At 36.2% G+C, this 14764-nt stretch overlaps 1 long non-coding RNA gene and 1 pseudogene across 1 annotated transcript; both read right to left on the bottom strand.

The window, feature by feature from the left end:
* The window catches only part of LOC120286268, a 69303-nt pseudogene that overhangs the window by 39513 nt on the left and 15026 nt on the right, over positions 1 to 14764 (bottom strand).
* On the bottom strand, positions 1739 to 4253 carry LOC120293170. Its single transcript, XR_005550872.1, has 2 exons — positions 3680 to 4253; positions 1739 to 2005 (listed from the first exon to the last, which is right to left on the bottom strand). It is a non-coding gene; the product is annotated as an uncharacterized LOC120293170 (long non-coding RNA).

The following is a 14764-nucleotide window of genomic DNA, read 5'->3' as shown; positions in this document are numbered from 1 at the left end:
AAAGTGCTAGTGTCATTATAAAATGGGAGTGAAGAACGGGAATGGAATTTTCAAACATTAACACTAATTTTTGACGTGAGAATGGACAACGAATGTTGAGAAAGGTATAAAGAAATGATGAATAGATTTTCATAACTAACGATACAATGTTTCCCCTCTTCTTTTTTTTGGGTAAATAACATAACTACCTTAAATAAAACTAATTAAGTTCCATTGTCTGGAGTATATGTACTCCCAGCGGAGTGTACTTAAAAAAAAAAAAGTCTTTTATAGCATCGGGCACAAAGAAATAAAAATAAAAATAAAAACTACAGATGTTCTTCCTTTTCAAGAAGGGCCAAAGAATCCACTCGACCATCTTCTTTGAAATCAGTTAAATTTTGTGCATGTACATCTCTGTAAGAAAGGTTCCTAAGTTTTTTTTAATAAATTATGCTTATGGGTTCTTATGATATTTTCTTTTATGATTGGAGGATTATGAATATTCTTAAAATCTGTAAAGTAATTTCAGTTCTCAAGAAAAATTATAGGTAAAAATCTTTAAAAATAATGTAATTTCCTAATGCTAGGAAAAGAAGATTTGCGCAATAACCGGTTAAGTGAATTAACTTTTAAGAGTCACGCTTAGATTATAATCAAATTGATTTTTATGTATTTTCCATGATGTCAAAGTGGAAGTGGCGATGTTAGATTCTCAACTAGTGGAAAACTTGGAAGATTTTGAAGTCTTCTTTTTTTTCCAATCACCGCGTCACGTGGAGCCATGTTTTGGGTCAAACCATTTAACACGAGTTCAACTCCAGACGAAATTATAACAGAAAAAAAAAAATCCAGACGAAATTACGAAAACAACCCCGTACTGACATTTATAGTTAGATTTATTAAAAAGTGCCACGTGAGGCCACTTGTTTTGTCAAACCGTTTAACGTGAGTTCAACTCCAGACGAAATTATATGACAAAAAAAATGCGTACGAAATTATGAGAACAACCCCGTACTAAGATTTATAGTTAGATTTATTAAAAAGTGCCAACAAGAAACCAAACAAGTGCTGGTACAGGCCTAAGCAGTCCAACTCTTCCTCAAATTTTTAGTTTGATTTATTTTCAAGATTGCTATTTGAAGAGACCTTGCCATCGTCCTTGCTAAAATGCTAGTGTCATTATAAAATGGGAGTAAAATGGGAGTGAAGAATGGGAATGGAATTTTCATACATTAATACTAATTTTTGATGTGAGAATGGACAACGAATATTGAGAAAGCTATAAATAACAGAAGATACACTTTTCTAACAGAAGATACAGTGTCCCCAACTCTCTCTTTTTTTAATGGGTAAATAACATAATTACCTTAAATAAAACAAGTTAAGTTTCATCGTCTGGAGTTTATGTACTCCGAGCGGAGTCTACATACAAAAAGGTCTTTAATGCCATCATGGATAAACAAATAGAAAAAAAATGTGGATGTTCTTCCTTTTCAAGAAGGGCCAAAGAATCCACGCGGCCATCTTCTTTGAAATCGCTAAAATTTTGTAGTTGGACAACTCTTTAACCAAGTTATTGCGGTCAGCCAAAATGGATTTTATTAATAAATTATACTTGTCACGCCCCGAATCTCGAGCGCGCGCACAACCCTCGGTGGTCGATAAAATTTCGCGACGTTCCCAGGACTCGTCGCCGACCCTTTCATTTTTATTTGCACATGCGGAAGCAGTTATAATTCCCCAGACAATAAAGCAATGGGATAGAAAAGCAGGCCATATATTTTTCATACTGAAAATTTACAACCACACCTTTTTACATGCATCTCATAGTATTCTACAATACTATATATACGCAACTCTGGTCTAACGTCTATTCACATGCAAACAAGGTCTGACAAGACAGGACGGGATCTCAGTCCTCATCCGGGTCGTACTCGGGGTCCTCCTCCACGTACTCCTCTTCAGGTTCCTCAACAGGGATCTCCTCATCAGATTCATGCTCCTTAGGCTCCTCATCCAGGTCCTGAAATGGTTATTCAATAACCATTGAGACAACGTCTCAGCAAGTTCTACCTCTAAGCCCCGGTTAGTACACCAACTCAACCCAGGGTACCTATCCAGAACTACCCCACCACAAGCAACAACCAACAGTCGATTCGCATACAACCTTACCTGGTATGCCATACCCTGCACGTTATAATTCAGCACAATACACGCAATGCACATGGCCAATAGATGATATATTTCATCAATCACATATGAGTCGCATCACAAGCGATCTCACCTGGCCATTGCCACACCCTGCATGTTATCGATTCATGCACGCGTGCCATAAACAATGTGCTTAACTCACGTATGACCGAAATCGCAGATGCCATGATTCTCATGCATTCTTGCACATTATCACAGTTCAACAATATCATGCATATATTCAATGCATACAACAATTGAAACGTCTTATCCACTCAATTAATCACAGGGGTCCTGATTATAAGACTGAATCATTATGACACGTCCCATACCGTGCCACACAATTCCGTCCCATAATCCAGCGCGTCAATCAACACCCAACATGCGTTCCAATTGTTATTCACTGCCACTCAAGGGCATAGCCTACTCACAGTTCGGCTATCTACTGACATTAATGCCAGGCATCGTCTCCCCTCATGGAGCACGGCTTCGTCACTACGTCGACGGCATTCCCGAAGGAGCATCGTCTCCCCCCTTGGAGCACGGCTTCGTCACTACGTCGACGGCATTCCCGAAGGAGCATCGTCTCCCCCCTTAGAGCACGGCTTCGTCACTACGTCGACGGCATTCCCGAAGGAGCATCGGTCCATTCGGCCCAGCCTCTACTGCGACCGGCATCCATTGCGCGGGCATCCCATATAGGGGCACGTCCAGCTCAACAGCCCGGGACGGTTTCCTCTTAACCAACACACGACAATTCAATATCGGCCCAGGACACTTTGCATTTCACTCAAATGCCCCGATTAAAATAGTAATCCTGGCCTCTTTCCTTCGTATTAAAAACATCTGAGAAAGTAATCGTGCGTGGGCACACGTTAATTCGAACCAGAAAACTGATACTTTCCTTTTTCAAACCCCACTGTTCGATATAATACTTAAAATCCATTTTCGGTGTCAAAACCCGACACCCGGGATTTTCTGAATAAATACCAAATTTCCAATCACCACACAATTGCACAATCATCACTCAATTCATGCAGATGCCCATGCATTTTTACATCCATTTACTTCATAGACTCAACACATATGAATTTTAGACACTTTTCGCATTCTGGATGAACAGTGCACGCGAACAGTGCACGTGAACAGTAAATCGTGAACAGTAACTCGTGAACAGTCAATGGTGAATAGTGTCGCATGAACAGTAATTTCCAGAATTTAATAAACTATAAATTAAATTCAGAAATCATTAAAAGCATTAATTAAAGCAACCATCAATTAATTAAAGCAACCATCAATTAATTAAAGCCAATCATACTTAATTAACCACATAAACCACATTAAGCAAATAAAGCAAGATTAGGCTAGACTAATTTAATTCATCCATCTAACCACCTATCTTAGGGCTAATACAACTTAATTAAATCACTTAAACCAGAATTAAATCTAACTAAACCAACCCTAAGCAAGTTTAGGCACTAATCGAAGGATTAGGAGCTAAACTCACCCGTTAAGCGGGCCGGAAACACCGACGCGGCGGCGACGACGGAGGCGACGCTCCGGGACCTCTACCACGACACTCCAAGGCGGTCCCAAGCTCAACACAGCAACCACAGCTCGGACTCCCACTGAAACTTCTGAAAAACAGCCCTGCCGGAGAAGAAAACAAGTTGAACGGCTTGGCCGGAGCTCCGGCGAGGAGGGTGGCTGGCAACCGGTGACACCTGGGGGTCTTGGGGTCTTGCTGGAGGTTGGGATGAGCAAAGGAACGGCTGGAATGGAAGAAAACGGGCTGCAAAGTCGAAACAGGCGAAGCAGGGCGGAACCAGGCGGTCCGGCGACCGGCTTCTTGAGACGGCCGTACAGGACGACCGGAAGCTCCGTTCGGGACGAAACTGGGCTCGTTGGAACGGTCTGTCTCTCCCGGTCACGGTGATAGGTGGATCGTTGGCTGATTCATCCGGGAAGACCACTTTTGACTCGATTCTTTGACGAAGGGTCAGCTGGAGCAGAAACTGAAGGAGAGGGAAAACGAGGAAGAGAGGAGCTCGTCCGCTTGGAGGTCGAATGGGGGAGAGAGAGTGATGGGAGGGCTGAGAGCACTCCTCATTAAGGCCATTTAATGGCCACTTCAAGTCCCCATGCATGACATCATCAATTTCTCTCTCCTCCTTTGCCATTATCCACTTGCTTTTAGGGGCAAAATAGTCATTTCACTTTGCACCAATTTACCAATCTGACCTTGGGCTGAAATTGGTGGATGGGCCTAGGAATTGGGCTTGGCCATGAATAGAAGTGGGCTTGGGAATTGATTGGGCTTTGAAATGGTTAAGGCTTGGCCCATGGGCTTAGAAGATGAATAGTTGGTTTGGCCCAATGGGCTAACTTGCTTGACTTAGGCCCATTTGGTGGCTGTCCCAACTTTGGGCCTAGGGCCCACACTGGCTTGGCCCGGCCCACGACCTCACGGCTTGCTTCCTTGGTCCGAAAATCCCTTTTTTCCAATTGCTCGGCTTAACTGACTCTGTCGACTGTCTGAAGTAGCTTCATCCAAAGTCCGTCCCGGACATTCCCGATAATTCGAAGTCCAATCCTAAGTTCTCTTGCCATGTCAATTTCGCCCAATGCCATTTTGGTAACAACTCAGACTGACGGGTGGCTTTGAGGATTCACGCGTGACCGACTCGTGCCAAACCACGTTCAAGACATCTCGACGCATGGACGTCCTTGACTGCATGAAATTACGGAGGATAGATTCTTATTTCAAAGTACACGATTATTGAGGATCGACATAGGGTCGTTCGTGGATTCGATAACAGTAAACGGAATCACCCGTCGTTCCATTATGTTCTGTCCGCGAATCGACTTTTAGTCGTCCTTAGAATCGGCCTGCCTATCTACAGGATCGTCCTCACGTAAATCTCATGGTCAAGTCGTTTTCCCAGGTCGAGTCCTTTAGTCGTACGAGTTCTGTCCTCATTAGCCTTTCCCCTCAAGGTCAGTATCTCAGGAGTGATCAATTCCGAGTGAGATCAACCAACAATGCATTGACGAAATTCACATCCATTCATTCCTCAAAGGACTCGAATTTCAGGATGTCACAATACTTATGGGTGCTTTCGATATTTTCTTTTATGATTGGAGGATTATAAATATTCTTAAAAACTGTAGAGTGATTTCAGTTCTCAATCAAAATGATAGGTAAAAATCTTGAAAAATAATGTAATTTCCTAATGCTAGGAAAAGAAGATTTGCGCAATAACCAGTAAAGTGCATTAACTTTTAAGACTCACGCCTTGATTATGATTCTTATGTATTTTCCATGATGTCAAAGTGGAAGTGGCGATATCATATTCTCAACTAGTGGAAGACTTGGAAGATTTTCAAGTCTTCTTATTGTCCTAATCACCGCGCCACGTGGGGCCAATTTTTTGGTCAAACCATTTAACGTGAGTTCAACTCCAAATGAAATTATATAAGAAACAAATTCCAGACAAAATTACGAGAACAACCCCGTACTGAGATTTATAGTTAGATTTATTAAAAAGCGCCAATAAGAAACCAAACAAGTGCTGGTACAGGCCTAAGCAGTCCAACTCTTCCTTAAATTTTTAGTTTGATTTATTTTCAAGATTGCTATTTCAACAGACCTTGCTATCGTCCGTGCTAAAATGCTAGTGTCCTTATAAAATGGGAGTGAAGAAGGACAATGGAATTTTCAAACATTAATACTAATTTTTGACGTGAGAATGGACAACGAATATTGAGAAATATATAAAGGAATGATGAATACACTTTTTTAACTAAAGATACAGTGTCCCCCATCTCTTTTTTTTTTTTTTTTTTTTGGTAAATAACATAATTACCCTAAATAAAACAAGTTAAGTTTTATCGTTTGGAGTTTATGTACACCGAGCGAAGTCTGCATACAAAAAGGTCTTTTTTAGCATCATGGACAAACAAATAAATAAATAAATAAATGCAGATGTTCTTCCTTTTCAAGGAGGGCCAAAGAATCCACGCGACCATCTTCTTCGAAATCGGTTAAATTTTGTAGTTGGATAGCTCTTTAAGCAGGTTCATGCGGTCAGCCAAAATGGATTTTATTAATAAATTATGCTTATGGGTGCTTTGGATATTTTCTTTTATGATTGCAGGATAATGAATATTCTTAAAAACTGTAGAATGATTTATGTTCTCAATCAAAGTGATAGGTAAAAATCTTGTAAAATAACATAATTTCCTAATGCTAGGAAAAGAAGATTCGCACAATAACCGGTAAAGTGCATTAACTTTTAAGAGTCAAGCTTTGATTATGATTCTTATGTATTTTCCATGATGTCAAAGTGGAAGTGGCGATGTCAAATTCTCAATTAGTGGAAGACTTGGTAGATTTTCAAGTCTTCTTTTTGTCCCAAGCACCGTGCCACGTTGGGTCAATTTTTTGGTCAAGCCATTTAACATGAGTTCAACTCTAGACAAAATTATATGACAAAAAAAAAATCCATACGAAATTACGAGAACAACCCCGTGCTGAAATTTATAGTTAGATTTATTGAAAAGTGCCAATAAGAAACCAAACAAGTGCTGGTACAAGCCTAAGCAATCCAACCCTTCCGCAAAGTTTTAGTTAGATTTGTTTTCAAGATTGCAATTTCAACAGACCCTACCATTGTCCGTGCTAAAGTGCTGGTGTCATTATAAAATGGGTGTGAAGAACGGGAATGGAACTTTCAAACATTAATACTAATTTTTTACGTGAGAATGGACAACGAATATTGAGAAATGTATAAAGGAATGACGAATACACTTTTTTAACTAAAGATACAGTGTCCCCCATATCTTTTTTTTTTGGGTAAATAACTTAATTACCCTAAATAAAACAAGTTAAGTTTTGTCGTTTGGAGTTTATGTACACCGAGCGGAGTCTACATACAAAAAGGTCTTTAATAGCATCATGGACAAACAAATAAAAGAAAAAAATGCAGATGTTCTTCCTTTTCATGAAGAGCCAAAGAATCTACGCGACCATCTTCTTCGAAATCGGTTAAATTTTGTAGTTGGACAACAGCTTAAGCAAGTTCCTGCGGTCAGCCAAAATGGATTTTATTAATAAATTATGCTTGTGGGTGCTTTCGAAATTTTCTTTTATGATTGGAGGATTATGAATATTCTAAAAAAACTTAGAGTAATTTCAGTTCTCAATCAAAATGATAGGTAAAAATCTCGAAAAATAATGTAATTTCCTAATGTTAGGAAAACAAGATTCGCGCAATAATCAGTAAAGTGCATTAACTTTTAAGAGTCACATTTTGATTATGATTCTTATGTATTTTCCATGATATCAAAGTGGAAGCAGTGATGTCAGATTCTCAACTAGTGGAAGACTTGGAAGATTTTCAAGTTTTTTTACTGTCCCAATCACCGCGCCACGTGGGGCCAATTTTTTGGTCAAACCATTTAACATGAGTTCAACTGCAGATGAAATTATATTACAAAAAAAATAAAATCCAGGCGAAATTACGAGAACAACCCCGTGTTGAGATTTATAGTTAGATTTATTGAAAAGTACTAATAAGAAACCAAACAAGTGCTGGTACAAGCCTAAGCAATCCAACTCTTAAGCAAAGTTTTAGTTAGATTTATTTTCAAGATTGCAATTTCAACAGACCCTGCCATCGTCCGTGCTAAAGTGCTAGTGTCATTATAAAATGGGAGTGAAGAACGGGAATGGAATTTTCAAACGTTAATACTAATTTTTGACGTGAAAATGGACAACAAATGTTGAGAAAGGTATAAAGGAATGATGAATACATTTTTATAACTAATGATACAGTATTTCCCCTCGTGTTTTTTTTTTTTGGGTAAATAACCTAACTACCTTAAATAAAACTAGTTAAGTTTCACTGTCTGTAGTATATGTACTCCCAGCGGCATCTACATACAAAAATGTCTTTTATAGCATCAGGCACAAAGAAATAAAAATAAAAATAAAAACCGCAAATGTTCTTCCTTTTCAAGAAGGGCCAAAGAATCCATGCGACCATCTTCTTTGAAATCAGTTAAATTTTGTGTATTTACATCTCTGTAAGCAAGTTCCTACGGTCAGCCAAGATGAGTTTTTTTAATAAATTATGCTTATTGGTGCTTACGATATTTTCTTTTATAATTGGAGGATTATGAATATTCTTAAAATCTATAGAGTAATTTCAGTTTTCAATAAAAAAAAATGATAGGTAAAAATCTTGAAAAATAATATAATTTCCTAATGCTAGGAAAATAAGATTTGTGCAATAACAGGTTAAGTGCATTAACTTTTAAGAGTCACACTTAGATTTTAATTAAATTGATTCTTATGTATTTTCCATGATGTCAAAGTGGAAGTGGCGATCTTAGATTCTCAACTAGTGGAAGACTTGGAAGATTTTCAAATCTTCTTTCTATCCTAATCATCGCGCCACGTGGGGCAAATTTCTTGGTCAATCCATTTAATGCGAGTTCAACTCCACACAAAATTATATGACAAAAAAAAATCCAGACGAAATTGTGAGAACAACCTCGTACTGAGATTTATAATTAGATTTATTAAAAAGTGTCAACAAGAAACCAAACAAGTGCTCGTACAGGCCTAAGCAATCCAACTCTTCCCGAAATTTTTAGTTTGATTTATTTTCAAGATTGCTATTTGAAGAGACTATGACATCGTCTGTGCTAAAATGCTAGTGTCATTATAAAATGGGAGTGATGAAGAACAATGTAATTTTCAAACATTAATACTAATTTTGAGGTGAGAATGGACAACGAATATTGAGAAATGTATAAAGGAATGGTGAATACACTTTTCTAACCAAAGATTATAGTGCCCCCCTCTCTTTTTTTTTTTTTTTTTTGGGTAAATAACATAATTACCTTAAATAAAACAAGTTAAGTTTCATCGTCTGGAGTTTATGTACTCCGAGCGGAGTCTATAAACAAAAAGGTCTTTAATACCATCATAGACAAACAAATAAAAAAAAAAAAAAAAAATGCTGATGTTCTTCCTTTTCATAAAGGGCCAAAGAATCCACGCGACCATCTTGTTTGAAATTGGTTAAATTTTGTAGTAGGACAGCTCTTTAAGCAGGTTCCTGCGGTCAGCCAAAAGGGATTTTATTAATAAATTAGGCTTATGGGTGCTTTCGATATTTTTTTTTTTTTATGATTGGAGGATTATGAATATTCTTAAAAACTGTAGAGTGATTTCAGTTCTCAATCAAAATGATAGGCAAAAATCTTGAAAAATAATGTAATTTCCTAATGCTAGGAAAAGAAGATTCGCGTGATAACCGGTAAAGTGCATTAACTTTTAAGAATCACGCTTTGATTATGATTCTTATGTATTTTCCATGATGTTAAAGTGGAGGTGGCGATGTCAGATTCTCAACTAGTGCAAGACTTGGAAGATTTCAAGTCTTCTTTTTGTCTCAATCACCGCGCCATGTGGGGCCAATTTTTTGGTCAAACCATTTAACGTGAGTTCAACTGCAGACGAAATTATTTGACAAAAAAAAAATCCAGACGAAATTACAAGAACAACCGCGTGCTGAGATTTATAGTTAGATTTATTGAAATGTGCCAATAAGAAACCAAACAAGTTCCGGTACAAGCCTAAGCAATCCAACTCTTCCCCAAAGTTTTAGTTAGATTTATTTTCAAGATTGCAATTTCAAGAAACCCTGCCATCGTCCGTGCTAAAATGCTAGTGTCATTATAAAATGGTAGTGAAGAACGAGAATGGATTTTTCAAACATTAATACTAATTTTTTACGTGAAAATGGACAACGAATGTTGAGAAAGGTATAAAGGAATGATAAATACATTTTATAACTAACGATACGGTGTTTCCCCTCATTTTTTTTTTTGGGTAAATAACATAACTACATTAAATAAAACTAGTTAAGTTCCATTGTCTAGAGTATATGTACTCCCAGTGGAGTCTACATACAAAAATGTCTTTTATAGCATCAGGCACAAAGAAATAAAAATAAAAACTGTAGATGTTCTTCCATTTCAAGAAAAGCCAAAGGATCCACGCTACCATCTTCTTTGAAATCAGTTAAATTTTGTGCATGTACATCTTTGTAAGTAGGTTCCTACAGTCAGCCAAAATGAGTTTTTTTTTTTAATAAATTATGCTAATGGGTGCTTACGATATTTTCTTTTATAATTGGAGGATTATGAAAATTCTTAAAATATGTAGAGTAATTTCAGTTCTCGATAAAAAAAGATAGGTAAAAATCTTGAAAAATAATATAATTTCCTAATGCTAGGAAAAGAAGATTTGTGCAATAACAGGTTAAGTGCATTAACTTTTAAGAGTCACACTTAGATTATAATTAGATTGATTCTTATGTATTTTCCATGATGTCAAAATGGAAATGGCGATGTTAGATTCTCAACTAGTGGAAGACTTGGAAGATTTTCAAGTCTTCTTTTTGTCCCAATCGCCGCACCACGTGGGGCCAATTTTTTGGTCAAACCATTTAACGCAAGTTCAACTCCAGACGAAATTATATGAAAAAAAAACAATACAAATGAAATTACGAGAACAACCCCGTACTGAGATTTATAGTTAGATTTATTAAAAAATGCCAACAAGAAACCAAACAAGTGCTGGTACAGGCCTAAGCAGTCCAACTCTTCATCAAATTTTTAGTTTGATTTATTTTCAAGATTGCTATTTCAACAGACCCTACCATCATCTATGCTAAAGTGCTAGTGTCATTATAAAATGGGAGTGAAGAACATGAATGGAATTTTCAAATATTAATACTAATTTTTGGCGTGAGAATGGACAACGAATGTTGAGAAAGGTATAAAGGAATGATGAATACATTTTTATAACTAACGATACAATGTTTTTCCTCGTTTTTTTTTTGGGTAAATAACATAACTACCTTAAATAAAACTAGTTAAGTTTCATTGTCTTGAGTATATGTACTCCCATCGGAGTCTACATACAAAAATATCTTTTAAAGCATCATGCACAAAGAAATAAAAATAAAAATAAAAACTGCAGATGTTCTTCGTTTTCAAGAAGGGCCAAAGAATCCACGTAACCATCTTCTTTGAAATCGGTTAAATTTTGTGCAAGTACACCTCTGTAAGCAAGTTCCTTCGATCAACCAAAATGGGTTTTATTAATGAATTATGCTTATGGGTGCTCACGATATTTTCTTTTATGATTGGAGGATTATGAATATTCTTAAAATCTGTAGACTAATTTCAGTTCTCTATCAAAATGATAGGTAAGAATATTGAAAAATAATATAATGTCCTAATGCTAGGAAAAGAAAATTTGCACGATAACCAATTAAGTGCATTAACTTTTAAGAGTCACACTTAGATTATAATCAAATTGACTCTTATGTATTTTCCATGATGTCAAAGTGGAAGTAGCAATGTTAGATTCTCAACTAGTGGAAGACTTGGAAGATTTTCAAGTTTTCTTTTTGTCCCAATCGCCGCACCACATGAGGCCAATTTTTTGGTCAAACCATTTAACGCGAGTTCAAATCCAGACGAAATTATATGACAAGAAAACAATCCAAATGAAATTACGAGAACAACCCCGTACTCAGATTTATAGTTAGATTTATTAAAAAGTGCCAACATGAAAGCAAACTAGTGCTGGTATAGGCCTAAGCATTCCAACTCTTCCTCAAATTTTTGGTTTGATTTATTTTCAAGATTGCTATTTGAAGAGACCCTGCCATCGTCCGTGCTAAAATGCTAGTGTCATTATAAAATGGGAGTGAAGAAGGACAATGGAATTTCCAAACATTAATATTAATTTTTGACGTGAGAATGGACAACGAATATTGAGAAAGGTATAAAGGAATGATGAATACACTTTTCTATTTGAAGATACAGTGTCCCCCCTCTCTTTTTTTTGGGTAAATAACATAACTACCTTAGATAAAACTAGTTAAGTTTCATCGTCTGGAGTATATGTACTCACAGTGGAGTCTACATACAATAATATCTTTTATAGCATCAGGCACAAAGAAATAAAAAAGAAAATACTGCATATGTTTTTCCTTTTCAAGAAGGGCCAAAGAATCCACGTGACCATCTTCTTTGAATCGGTTAAATTTTGTAGTTGGACAGCTCTTTAAGCAGGTTCCTACGGTCAGCCAAAATGGGTTTTATTGAGAAATTATGCTTATGGGTGCTTACGATGTTTTCTTTTATGATTGGAGGATTACTAATATTCTTAAAAACTGTAGAGTGATTTCAGTTGTCAATTAAAATGATAGGTAAAAATCTTGAAAAATAATGTACTTTCCTAATGCTAGGAAAAGAAGATTCGCACAATAACCGGAAAAGTGCATTAACTTTTAAGAGTCACTCTTTGATTATGATTCTTATGTATTTTCCATGATGTCAAAGTGGAAGTGGTGATGTCAGATTCTCAACTAGTGGAAGACTTGGAAGATTTTCAAGTCTTATTTTTTATCCCAATCGCCGCGCCACGTGGGGCCAATTTTTTGGTCAAACCATTTAACGTGAGTTCAACTCCATACAGAATTATATGACAAAAAAAAATCTCGACGAAATTACGAGAACAACCCGTGCTGAGATTTATAGTTAGATTTATTGAAAAGTGCGAACAAGAAATCAAACAAGTGCTGGTACAAGCCTAAGCAATCTAACTTTACCTCAAAGTTTTAGTTAGATTTATTTTCAAGATTGCTATTTCAACAGACCCTGACATTGTTCGTGCTAAAGTGTTAATGTCATTATAAAATGGGTGTGAAGAACGGGAATAGAATTTTCAAACGTTAATACTAATTTTTGACTTGAGAATGGACAACGAATGTTGAGAAATGTATAAAAGAATGATGAAAACACTTTTCTAACTGAAGATACAGTGTCCCCCCTCTATTTTTTTTTTGTGTAAATAACATAACTACCTTAAATAAAACTAATTAAGTTTCATCGTTTGGAGTATATGTACTCCCAGCGGAGTCTACATACAGAAAGGTCTTTAATAGTATGAGGCACAAAGAAATTAAAAAAAAAAAAGAAATAAAAAAACCTGCAGATGTGCCTCCTTTTCAAGAAGGGCCCAAGAATCGACATGACCATTTTCTTTGAAATTGTTTAAATTTTATACTTTTACACGTCTGTAAGCAAGTTCCTTCGGTCAGCCAAAATGGGTTTTATTAATAAATTATGCTTATGGGTGCTCACGATATTTTCTTTTTTGATTGGAGGATTATGAATATTCTTAAAATCTGTAGAGTGATTTCAGTTCTCTATCAAAATGATAGGTAAAAATCTTGAAAAATAACGCAATTTCCTAATGCTAGGAAAAGAAGATTTGCGCAATAACCGGTTAAGTGCATTAACTTTTAAAAGTCACGCTTAAATTATAATCAAATTGATTCTTATGTATTTTCCATGATGTCAAAGTTTAAGTGGCAATGTTAGATTCTCAACTAGTGGAAGACTTGGAAGATTTTCAAGTCTTCTTTTTGTCCCAATCGAGGTGCCACGTGGAGCCTTTTGGTCAAACCATTTTACACAAGTTCAACTCTAGACAAAATTATATGACCGAAAAAAAAAAATCCAAACGAGATTACAAGAATTACCCCGTGCTGAAATTTCCAGTTAGACTTATCAAGAAGTGCCAACAAGAAACCAAACAAGTGCTGATACAAGCCTAAGCAGTCCAACTCTTGCACAAATTTTTAGTTAGATTTATCTTCAAGGTTGCTATTTCATGAGACATTGGCATTACCCGTGCTAAAGTGCTAGTGTCATTATGAAATGGAAGTGAAGAACGGGAATGGAATTTTCTCACATTAATTCTAATATTTGACGTGATAATGGACAACGAATGTTTAGAAAGGTAAAAAGGAATGATGAATATGCTTTTCTAACTGAAGATATGGTGTCCCCCCTCCCTTTTTTTTTCGGTAAATAACATAACTACATTAAATGAAACTAGTCAAGTTTCTTCATCTAGAGTATATGTAGTCCCAATGGACTCTACATACAAAAATGTCTTTAATAATATCCGGCACAAAGAAATAAATAAATAAATAAAAACAAACAAACTGCAGATGTTCTTCCTTTTCAAGAATGGCCAAAGAATCCGTGCAACCATATTCTCTTAAATGGGTTAAATTTTATACTTGTACATCTCTGTAAGCATGTTCCTATAGTCAGCCATAATGGGTTTTATTAATAAATTATGCTTATTGGTGCTTACGATAAATTCTTTTATGATTGGACCATTATGAATATTCTTAAAAACTGTAGAGTGAAAGATAGGTGAAAATCTTGAAAAATAATGTAATTTCCTATTGTTAGGAAAAGAATATTTGCACAATACTCGGTTAAGTGTATTAACTATTAAGAGTCATGCTTAGATTATAATCGAATTGGTTCTTATGCATATTCCATGATGTCAAAGTTGAAGTGGTGACGTTAGAATCTCAACTAGTGGAAGACTTGGAAGATTTTCAAGTCTTCTTTTTGTCCCAATTGCCGAGTCACGTGGGGCTGTTTTTTTGTCAAACATTTAATACGAGTTCAACTCCAA

Source organism: Eucalyptus grandis, chromosome 5, assembly GCF_016545825.1.
Source record: "Eucalyptus grandis isolate ANBG69807.140 chromosome 5, ASM1654582v1, whole genome shotgun sequence".
In the NCBI taxonomy this organism is placed as follows: domain Eukaryota; kingdom Viridiplantae; phylum Streptophyta; class Magnoliopsida; order Myrtales; family Myrtaceae; genus Eucalyptus; species Eucalyptus grandis.
This window is presented reverse-complemented; position numbering and strand designations above follow the sequence as displayed.